Source organism: Carcharodon carcharias, chromosome 13 (assembly GCF_017639515.1).
Source record: "Carcharodon carcharias isolate sCarCar2 chromosome 13, sCarCar2.pri, whole genome shotgun sequence".
NCBI lineage: Eukaryota > Metazoa > Chordata > Chondrichthyes > Lamniformes > Lamnidae > Carcharodon > Carcharodon carcharias.
This window is the reverse complement of record NC_054479.1, coordinates 115,693,514-115,705,824: the sequence shown is the minus strand read 5'-3', so window position 1 is coordinate 115,705,824 and position 12,311 is coordinate 115,693,514. Positions and strand designations below refer to the sequence as shown.

Genomic DNA, 12,311 nt, shown 5'->3' with positions numbered 1-12,311 from the left:
AGCAACAGGTTAGAATATCTGTTGAAATAATGCAATTAAAAACATATTAATCAGGTTCAAGTGAACAAAAAATATGTAAATTCGTACATCATTCAAGTATGGTAATGTTGTGGTTATTTTACTGTAATCCAGACGCCTAACCAACGATCCTGAGACATGAGTTCAAATTCTACCATGGCAGCTAGGGAATTTAGATTCTATTAATTAAATATATTTGAAATAAAAAGTAGTGGTGTCCATGATTGTCACAAAACCCCATCTGGTTCAAAAATGTCCTTTAGGGAAGAAAATTTGCCATCCTTACCTGGCCTGGCCTATAGGTGACTCCAAACTCACAGCAATGTGATTAACTCTGAACTGCCCTCTGAAATAGCCTAGCAAGGCACATTTCAAGGCACTATTCAAGAAGGCCACCTCTCAAGGAGGTGGGATGAGCAATAAATGCTAGCCTTGACAGCGATGCCGCATCTCATGAACGAATTTTTTAAAAGTACTACATAGCATCATGACCTGTATCATAGCCCTTTCATTTTCATTGTGCTTCACTGAATTACCTGAAGACAAGTAAATCCATTCTGTACTTCATGAATATTAATACAACAGAGCACAAGCATCAGGACAATCAGACCATATTCTATGTGGTAGTACAAATGATTTAAATAAATTTCCCTGAAGGGCAGCGCGAATGAGGAAATCAATGCTGGGCTCTGAGGTGATGCCTGCTGGGCCATGCAGATGCAATGCCTGTCATGACTATATAGGCTGCTAGCAATGACATGGCTCCTATATGAAGAATGATCACTTGGGTGAGATGTTGGAGAGCTCTGACGTCCACACATCATCTACACCATGAGTCAGGACAGCGGGAAAGGAAATCCAAAACGACAGTATGAATGTCAAGTGTAAGCTGTGCTTACTGACACTCAGATATCAGTCCTTATAATCAGATGCACTATGAAGGACACATGCGATATCATCAACTATTTCTCTCTTTTTCTGCGTGTATTTCGAGAATGCAATTTCCTTTCCTAAGATGTTTTCTCGAGTGCGCCCATGCCAGGGGTCACCCAAAATGGATTGAGCAGTTAATCTTTTGCTTGGTAACTGCCACTGCTTGGAAACTAGGGGTAGAATCTTATGGGCCCACCCAGAGCAGGAAGAGAGGCAAGGGGGATAAGTTAATTGCTCAGGAGGCCAAAATTCAGCTTCCCGGCAGCAGGATAAACATGTCCAAATAAATTCTTGGAACGTTAAAGATGATCGAGCTTCCCAACGCTCTGCATGCATTTGCATGTCAAGCCATGCTCATTAAAAGGCCAGCTCACCAGAACTAAGTGCCCCCTCCCAAATAAATTCTCCATGAGCGAGAATTCATGCGTTCAGGTTCACAACTGCATATAAGTGGTGTGCACCAGCCAAGGTTGACTTCTTCCTGGACTTTGGAATGAATAGCCGCAGCCTTGACCTTCTTGGAGACCACTCAGGAATGTTAGTCTCTTAATTGAGATTGGGTGCCGGTAGTCCAAGCTGCGTTGAGGCTGGACAAGGGAGGCAGGGTCAGTGGGGAAGGGAAAGAGGGTATCTGGGGAAAGAAGCTAGACTGGCTGGGGCTGTTTAGGAGGGTAAGCATGTCACGCATGGCTTGGTGCCACTGCAGGGTGGTGAATGGGCTTTCTGGACAGCAAGCGTCATGGAGAGATGGTTGTAAAAGGTAATGTTGAGAGTTGGATCCTAAGAGTCTAAATGGGAGGCAGAGGGTGCAATGACAGTCAGAGAAAGGATTTGGATCAAGTAGTGTGGAAGTCCTAGGGTCATGAGCAGGTAGTGTATGGTCTTATGGTGGAATGCAGGGTGGGGGGCCGGGGGGGGTTGTCACAGAGAGTCAGGGAACAGCTGGCCTCAAGAGTAGGAGGGGTCAGTTTCAGGAAGTGCATGGGCATGTCAATAGTTATGGCCTCGGGGTGGTGGGGCGGGGCTCAGGGGTGGGAGAGGAATAACAAGCCTGTGATGGTGAAGGATGAAGGGGGGCACTTGGTGGATGACAGGGGGAGGGTAGGAGGTGCCTGAGGAGCTAAGCAATCTCACACGCACCAAGATTGTTGCGCAGTCCAAACAAACGTTGCAAGCAGTCGATATGGGAGGAGTCAATGCTTTGTTTGAGTAAAGGGGCACCCTATTAATCATGAGTCAACTAGATGGAAAGCCAGGCTCAGCCGAGTTCTCCTCTTGATGATCCAATGCCCAAGAAAACAGCATTGTTCCCTGACTCATGGCTTGCATTCTCACATTCCAGAGCGATTCCATCAGTTTTGAGAGTTGCAGCACATGGTGTGCTGATTGGCATCTCATGTTGTCCAAGGCAGGATGGGAGGGAGGGAGGGAGCTGGTACCTCCAAGGGGCAAGGGTGGGAAACAGCAACAATGTCCCAAATCAGAGCCTCCATTCTCTCAGGTACATGCTCATGGCTGACCAGGGGGTGGATGGCAATGGTCTCTCGATTGTGCTTTGAGGATAATGGAGGGATGTTCAATGGTGTCTGAGGGAGGGCTCGCGGACATAGTAGTTATTACCCCAGTCAATGTGTAATGTCTCCAGTCACGTGGAGGTATGAACAGGAGGAACACTCATCTGTGGCCCTCCAGGATGTCCTTCATCATGATGAGGCATAGGGAGACCAGGGGTAGACTGATGCCAGGCACAGGGCTTAGCATGGGCTTAAAGGATCAGGGATGGAGGGGAAGCTTCAAAGATAATGCTGACTAGATGGATCACTGCTATTTGTCCACAGATCACCTCAGGTGTACATGATGCAGGCTCCAGGCAACCCTGCACTTCAACATGCTATGATCCAGTTGAGGAGCAACCAGTGCAGGACAGGCCCGTGTCAACTTACTAGTTGACAGATTCCAGACAGAGTGAGCTGCCAATACTTATACTTTATACTGTTGTTTTTAATCCTCCTCTGGCTGCCCGGCCACTGCTCAGGGTTGTACCTTGTTTCCTGATGGCTGAAATAAAACCCTGCTGGTAGTGTGATCCTGTGCATGTGCCAATCTGTGTTGATAGACATATCCCTTGCGCCAAATGCGCCTATCAGTACCTGCGCAACACTGTGTGTTTCTGCGACCTCAGGCAACTGCAAGGAAAAATGATTTTTTTCCCTTGGGTTCCACAAAGACAACTTGTATAACACATTGAAAACCACATGCAGTCTTATCTCATGTCACCCTGACACCTGCTCCAAATGAGGAAGATGCCTTGCAGAGAACTCCTTCAGGTAGACCCAGAAACATAGGAACATAGGAAAGAGCAACATGAATAGACCATTTGTCTCCTCTAGATTGCTCTGTTATGCACTGTGATCAGAAATGCTCTTGTAACTGGTCGCCAATTTCCCTCAATATCCCAAATCTCTTGACATCTTTATCAGCTAGGAATCTATCAACATAATTGATGAGCATATTCAATGACAGTATCTCCACTGTTCTACAGGGTGTTGAGTTCCAAACACTCAGCACCCTTTAATTGAAGAAGATAAATCCTCGATGGTCCACCTATTACTGTGAGGCTGTGTCTCCTGATTGTGGACATCCCAACCAGATTAAACATCTTTCCTGCATCTACCCTACAGAGCCCTGTCTGAGGTCTTGATGCTTCACATGGATAACCTCGTAGTCCTCTGCACTGTCCAGCATACAGGCCCATACTCCTCACTCTCACCTCATGGGGTAATGTCCCAGTCCTTAAATTATGTCTGGTGAACCTTGGTTTGCAATCTTGTGAGGTCAAATCTCTCCCTAGATAAGGAGTTGAACAGGGTGCACAATAATCAACTGCACCTAAACCTTTTTAATCTTACACTCAATGCCTCTTGCAATAAAGGCCAACTTGCCCATTGTCCCCTTACTTGCTGACTACACCTGCATGTTAGCTGAAAATTATTTTTGGACCAGGACAGCCAAGTCCGTTTGGATGCCCACACCTCTCCATTTTCTCAACACATAGGAGAGCCCTTGAACACAGTGGAGAGGCTAATGCTTTTCACACTCACACTAAATCGACAGTGATCCTTGCCACTCAAGTGATCTATTTAACTCCCCTTGAGGACTCGTTGCATCCCGCTCACATCTCACATCAGGACAAAAACATCAGGAGGTGCAATGACTTAGCTGCAGGCACTGCACAGATAACATTCTCATAGAGCTCAAAACCTGGTGAGCTGCATCTGATAGATGCATGGTGTGTGCCTAGGCCATATACTCAAGGTTGATGGCTAATGTTTAAACATCCCCATGTCAGTATATTCAGTGATCATGATGCTAATTGTGTGGGACAAGTGCCTTGAATGTAAGACAAAACAGAATCTGATGGGGTAATCAAGTTCCACGCCCTTAAATGCTGCAACCATTGAAGCAACTAGCAGCAAAATGAGAATCCAGGAAACTTCAAACAATGCAAGTGAACGTATATTTACAAGTGCGAAAAATCTATACAATGGTTGGACACCTGTGCCACTTAAGTACCTTCAAAACTTCTTTATCTTTCCTTTTCTATCGTTGTGCCTGGGTGCAGCCCTAACAACCACAGCTGAGGGCGAGGCAGCCTGCTGACTGCTCTAAATTGGAGAGACCAAGCACAGACTGGGTGACCTTCAGTCTATTCACAGACCTTCCTGACGCTTGCCATTTCAACACACCACCCTGCTCTCATGCCCACATGTCCATCCTTGTCCTGCTGCAACATTCCAGTGAAGCCCAATGCAAACTGGAGGAACAGCACCTCTTCTTCTGATTACACACATTACAGCCTTCTGGACTTAACACTGAGTTCAACAACTTTAGACCATGAACTCTCTCCTCCATCTTCACCCCTTTTTTTATCTCCTTTTTTCAATATTCATTTTCATTTTTTATTTTTTATCCACTGAATTATATTTTTATTTATCTTCATTTTTATTCATTGTTTTATTCCCTTTTTTTTGCTTTTTTCAATCATTTCCAACCACCGTCCCTTCCCCCCACCCCACCCCCACAAGGGCCATCTGTCACTTGTTCATATTGTTCTTTCCACAGTGCTTACACTTGTCCTGCTATTATCATGTTCTGCTTTCTGATCTTAATGCCACCATCAGCACCTCCTTTAGCTCTTACCGCTAGCATTAACACTCCTTTGTCTTTTTGTTCATGACATCTTTGGCAATCTCTCCTTTGTCCCCAACTATCACTGGCCTTCTATGCAGCTTCAGCCGCTCCACCCCCTTTAAAGAGTATAAATTTCAATACATTTATATTTCACTTTAGCTCTGAAGAAGAGTCATACAGACTCGAAACGTTAATTCTGTGTTTTCACTCCACAAATACTGTTCGACCTGCTGAGTTTGTTGCTGACTGCTGTGCCCTGTTGACTGTGATGATATGGGCGAACGCCCTCTGGTAGCCTGAGGCCTAGAGGGCCCCGGCTTGCTTAAGGGTCACCTGCACAGGGGTAGGTGCACCCTCCTCAGCCTGATCTGCTGGAGGCCATGGGATCACTGGTTGAGCTGCAGGGCACCCTTGGAGTGTCCCAGGATGAAGCCCCTTGGGTGCCTGTCTGACACTCGCATGCCAGAGCCATGATAGCAGAGAAAACGTGGAGGACTCTGGCCCAGTCTGCTCATGGCCTCTGGCACCTCTGCATTATGTTCCCCTGCCTGTCTCTGTATCTGCAACAGGTCTCTTATGGCCAAGTCCAGAGGCTCATCCTTTGTATGGGACTGAGCAGGGACTTGGTTGTCAGCAGTCCGCCGAGTGTCGCAGATCTAGACTGTCGCTTACTTTGTGAGCTGTGGACTCTTGTCTGTGATACTGTGACCCCAAGCCTACTCAAGAACGTGCACCCACCGAGGTGAATGTATCTGAGCTGGCGGAGGTTGCAGGTGAACACTGTGACAGTGCATCCTCTGAGGATTGATCCTCAGAGGTGGTGGTGGAAGTGTAGCTGGGGGTGTGCTGCTTCCTCTTGGCCTTGGCCTGCTTGCTGATACCTGGAGTGGAGAAGGTAAAGATTGAGCTGATGCTTAAGCAAACTCCCTTATCTAAACAATGTCTCACTCTGTTGGCTGCAGGCTGCAGGCTGAAGGCACCCTCACTGGCTTCCTCTGAAAGTCCTGTCTCGCCACTGCTGCAGGGATAGTCCCAGTCCCAGTCCCCCCCACCCCCCACCACACCCCCCCAGCTCATTCTGTGGCCTTCTTCTCAAATGGGTTGAGAATCAGAATATCCGGTCATCCGCCATCAGTCTGTGACCACTCCCTCTTTTAGTGAACATTTTTGTCCTGCAGACAGGCAGAAGGATTGAATGCCATCCCAATGGGAGTGTGAGCAGTTTAGGAGCATGCATGCCTATGGCAGGTCCTGAGCGCTCGCCAGTAAGTGATTAAAAAGTAGGATGTCCTGCAACTGATAGAACATTGAGAGCTTGTAGTGGCTGGCACACATTCAGTGCACACGTCCCAACTGCTGCTGTGTCCTGCAACCCAAACTCCTGTCCCTTGTGCCTGTGCACTCGCACACATACACAGCCTGATGCCCTTATGAGGGTCACTTTGCAGTGAGTAAATGATGCCACTTACCCAGGCGGTGCTCCGCAGATCATTCATCCTTTTTCTGGCACTGGAGACAGGTTCTTTGGTAGGCCGGACGGGCACTAACTTTCGCTGCGGCCTCCATCCAGGCTGCCTTGGTCAGACAGGAGGGACTCCTGCTGCCATGCCTGGGAGACAGGATCTCCCACCTTTTCTGGATGATCTGGAGGAGAACCTGCAGGGAGGCATCACTGAACCTTGGGGCCACATGTTGTCTACTCAGTAACATCACTGTTTCCAGCAGGGTGCGAGAACGACAGCGACAATGATGCCGCTGGATTACAATGAGTGAATGGCTTTTTGGCTGCCCTTTAAATATGGCACCTGGACCGCTAACTTCCTGAAGTAAGGGCAGGGGCGGTGACTTCCTGTCCGGTCCTGCTGCAAAGGTCACCATGCTCCTCATGCAACATGTAATGAGCTGACCTGGATGTGATTGCTGGTATCCAGCTGTCTTTCCCCGAGTTGAAGAAACTATCATTTCCATTCCTGCTTTCCAACTCCGGAGTGGAAAATTCTGCCTCAGCTGTGGGAAGTACATGACCCCTGTTATTTTCAGCTTGTAGTTTTCCCAGTCTCACATTGAGGAAGTATTTTTGACCAGCTCCTCCTCTGAAAGCACAGCTGAGATTAGAAACTTAGCCTACAAGTGATCATGCATACAAATCCCAACTGTAGCTCCATAATTTTGTGCCATCCAACCATCCTCTGTCATACCACACTGTTTAATAAAATTTTTAAAAAGCTGAAGGACAACAACGTTCATTAAAATCACTATTCCATCCATTTCCTCCTGATTGTAAATTCGTGAACAAAATGGTGATCTTAGCACTAAGGTTCAATAGACTTAGAATCTTACATCCACTTTTTAACATTTGGATATGGTTATATTTTTCATATTTACTTTCTGTATTTGAGGCCCAAACTAAAGCCATCCCAGGATTTTGAAATGAGAAGGCCTTTAAGCTTTGTCCTTACTGTTATGAATTTGTGAGAAGAGATGGGTCTGTGGCCCTCAATGTATGTTAACTTAGAAATTCATGCCTTTGTTAACTCTAGACTTGACTATTTCAATGGTTCCCACATTCTACTCTCGATAAATGTGAATTCATCCAAAACTCTACTGTCATATCTTAACTCGCAACAATTCCCACCTATCAGCAGCCCTGTGCTCTCTGACCTACATAGGCTCCTGGTCTATGAACATCTTGATGTTAAATTCTCATCCGTTTCCAAATCACTCAATGGCCTCACCCCACCCTATCCACTCAAACAGTCCTAATCACATTCATCAACAATGAAATAAGTAAAAATCATCAAATATAAATCATGGGAAATTTCAGCTACCCCCAAGTCAACCAGCAAAAAGAAGTAGGGAAGGGGAAAAAGACAATGGAGTTTTTACAGTTTGACTTCTTTCTTACCCAATTCATAAGTCCAACAGAAATCAGTAGATAAAAGCAGTAAGGTTAGGGGAAACATGTAGGCAATAATAATTAAAACATCAAAAGGTTTAAATCAATGATTGAAAAAGACCTAATTAAGAAAAAGATTGCATAAAAAGTAGTTTTGAGGGAAGAAAATAGAATTAGGAAAAATAAACTGGAAAAGAAAACTGACAAAGATATAAAACAGCAGAAGGCAATATTTAATCAATGATCAATAGAGTTCAGGAGAAATATATTCCTCTGAAAAACAAGAACTAGTCAATAACAAAATACCATGGATGATTAAAGAAACAATGGTAAAGCTGAAACTGAGGAAAAGGCATTTACTAAATATACAGACAATAAAAGAAAGGATGAACACAGTATACTCATGACTAAGGTCAGGGCTCGTGAAGTCTGGGGACAGATTTTTAAAAAATGGATAGCAACCTAGTGACCAGGCAGAAAATGGAGAGCAACGGTTAAAATTAGTTATTGAAATTGGAAAAAAAAAGGCGGTAAATGGTGTCTCATAGGGATCGGTGCTGGGACCAGAATTCTCATCTTAATTAACAGTCCGGACTCCAAAATCAGAAGTAGAATTTTTAAATTTGTGGATGACACTGCAGTGGGGAGTGTAGTTGATACAACGGAAGAACATAACAAAAAGCAAGAAGACGTTTGTCGGGTTGCTGAGTAGGCATTTAATGGCGAGTCAATTTCAATATCGAGAAGGGTGAGCGGGGAGGCAACATACACTTTGGATAATAAAAGCATGAATGGGGTATAGATACATAAATTACCAAAGATAGCGATGCAGAATAATAAGGTCATAAAAAAACAAAGAACAGGTGTTCATTTCTGGAGGGCTGAAATTGAAAAACTAAGACGTAATGTTAAACTTACATTCAGCCTTCGTTAGACCTCACTTGGAGTACTGTAAACAGCTTTGTCTCCATTTTACAAAAGGATCTTGAGACACTGAAGATGGTGCAAAAATGTTTTACAAGAATGATTTACAGAACTGAGAGGTCATAGCAAGAAAAATTGAATGGCATGGGGTTCTTTCCCTCAGTTTATATGAACATACAAACACACGAACAGGGAGCAGGAATAGGCCATTCAGCCCCTCAAGCCTGTTCCACTTATCATGGATCATGGCTGATCTGATGGTAACCTGAAATCTGCATCCCACCTACTTCCGATAACCTATCACCCCCTTGTTTACCAAGAATCTATCCACCCCTGCCTTAAAAATATTCAAAGACTCTGTTTCCACCACCTTTTCAGGAAGAGAGATGCAAAGACTCACGACCCTTTGAGTGAAACAATTTTTCCTCATCTCTGTTTTAAATGGGCGACCCCTTATTTTTAAACTGATCCCTCGTTCTAGCTTCTTCCACAAGAAGAAGCATCTTCATCCACCCTGTCAAGGTCCCTCAGGATCTTATATGTTTCAATCAAGTCTCCTCTTACTCTTCCAAACTCCAGCAGATACAAGCCATACTGTCCAGCCTTCCCTCATGAGACAACCCACCCACTCCAGCTATTAGTCTGGTAAGCCTTCTCTGAACTGCTTCCAATGCATTTATATCCTTTCTTAAATAAAGTGACCAATACTGTACACAATATTCCAAATGTGGTCTCACTGGTGCCCTGTACAACTGAAGCATAACCTCCCTACTTTGATAGTCAATTCCCCCCCAGTAAACATTCTAGCTTTCCCAATTACTTGCTGCACTTGCATACTAGCCTTTTGTGATTCATGCACTCGGACACCCAGATCCCTTTGCACCTCAGAGCTCTGCAATCTCTCACCATTTAGATAATATCACAGAATTACAGAATTTTAACGGCATAGAAGAAGGCAATGCGGTCCATTGTGTCTGCACTGGCTCTCCAAATGAGTATTATGACTTAGTGCCATTGCCCTGCCTTTTCCCCATACCCCTGCACATTGTTTCTATTCAAATAATCATCCAATGTCTCAACTGAACCTGCCTCCACCACATTTCCAGGCAGTGCATTCTAGACCCGAACTACTCACTGTGTGAAAAGGTTTTTTCTCACGTCACATTTGCTTCTTTTGCAAATCACTTTAAATCTGTGCCCTCTTGTTCTTGATCTTTTTACAAGCAGGAACAGCTTCTCCTTATCTACTCAGTCCAGCCCCTTCATGATTTTGAACATCTCTATCAAATCTCCTCTTAGCCTTCTTCTCTACAAGGAGAACAGTCCCAGCCTCTCCAATCTATCCTCGTAGCTGAAGTTCCTCATCCCTGGAACCATTCTTGTAAACCTCTTCTGCACTCTCTCCAAAGTGTTCACATCCTTCCTATATAGGCCCAGAACTGTACACAATACTCCGACTGAGGCCTAACAAGCATCTTAAATAAATTCAGTATAACCTCCTTGCTCTTGTACTTTATGCCCCTATTAATAAAACCCAGGATAATATATGCTTTATTAACTGCTCTCTCCAACTGTCCTACCACCTTCAATGATCTATGCATATATACACCCAAGTTCTTTCTGCTCCTGCACCCCCTTCAAAATTTCACCCCTTATTTTATTTTGTCCATCCATGTTCTTCTTACCAAAATGCATCACCTCACATTTTTCCACATTGAACTTCATCTGCCACCTATTTGCCCACTCCACCAACTCGTCTATGTCCTCTTGAAGTTCTACACTGTCCTCCCCGCAGTTTACAACACTCCCAAGCTTCGAATCATCCACAAACTTTGAAATTGTCTCCTACACACCAAGATCTAGATCATTAATACATATCAGGAAAAGCCAGGGTCTCAATACCAATCCCTGGGGAACTCTACTACAAGCCTTCCTCTAGCCCGAAAAGTATCCATTGACAATTACTTTTTGCTTCCTATTTTTCAGCCAATTTTGCATCCACATTGCTACTGTCTCTTTTATTCCATGAGCAATAACTTTCCTCACAAGTCTGTTGTGTGGCACTGTATCAAGTGCCTTTTGAAAGTCCATGTACACCACATCAACAGCATTACCCTCATCGGTCTTTTGTGTTACCTCTTCAAAAACTCCAGCAAGTTAGTTAAACATGATTTCCCCTTGAGGGATCCATGCTCCTTTGATGTATTCTTTCTGGCTTTGTTGCTTTGTCTTGCTTTAGCCTTTTATCCATCATAATGTTGCTCATCTCACTCTCAGTCACTGCAGAATTCTCCTCCTTTCCAATATTCTTCTCTTTAGTAACAAGCAATGTGAAGTAGTATTAAATACCTCTGCAATTTTCTGATCATCAATAAACTAACAATCACCGGTGTCCCACTTCACCTCTAATAATTCTCTTTTCACTGACATACTTGAGTGCTATAAGTGGAGATAACAAAGATTTCATAGGCAGTGAAAGTAGATGGCTAGTGCAATTTGTTGATATTTCACTTGAGGTGTGTACAAACATCACTATGAAAGACAAAGGGTCAATGCTACGATGATGTATGCCTGAGAAAGCAATCAGCTGGGATAAAACTTTCCCCAACATTTTTGAAATGTTAATTGGGATGACTCTTTTTATTAAATGACAAATTGGGATTTATGCAAACTAAAATGATCCTTAATTCCCCTTCCAATATGGTAGAATGAGCAAGGGCATTCACTCCAGCAATACAGTTGAAAGATTTGAAAATTTGTCAATCCCCTGAAATATTTTATTTTGTACAGAAATCAAAAATGATTCAAATATTCATGAAAAAGCAATTAGACTAATAAAAATGGAATCTCCCCTAAATGTGATATCACCTTTTAAGATAAAGCATCCCAACTTTCTAACACGTTAACAAAGCACAGCGTGCACACAGAACTAGGCCATTTCCTTTATTCGAAACAAAATTAAATAGACTGATACCACCATTCATCATTCTCTCTCTCCTCATTGTCTGAGGGTCACCGCTCATGGTTCAAGCCATGATATCACTATGGGCAAGGCAAGGAGGTAGGTTCCAAGAACTATCTCAGCTGGTACAGAGACTGAACCCACACTGTTGGCAATATTCTGCACCGCATCTTTGCCATCTAGCTACTTGAGCTAACTGACCCCATCATTTACTTATTTGCAATTTCAAACTGTGCCAAGAAGTGTTGGCAATATGAATTTATTTTTAGAATCGCACAAGAGGGAGAATGTATCTGTACACATGACTCAAGTGAAGATTCCATTAATAAAAAAGAAATATCGTATGCCCTTATCTTCACATGATTCGGTGACCGCACAACTTAGACT

The 12,311-nt window shown here is 44.0% G+C and overlaps 1 protein-coding gene across 1 annotated transcript in view; it reads right to left on the bottom strand.

Moving 5' to 3' along the window:
* LOC121285595 (voltage-dependent calcium channel subunit alpha-2/delta-1) overlaps positions 1-12,311 on the bottom strand; it is a 711,948-nt gene that overhangs the window by 125,868 nt on the left and 573,769 nt on the right. The gene's annotated exons all lie outside the window — the stretch shown is intronic.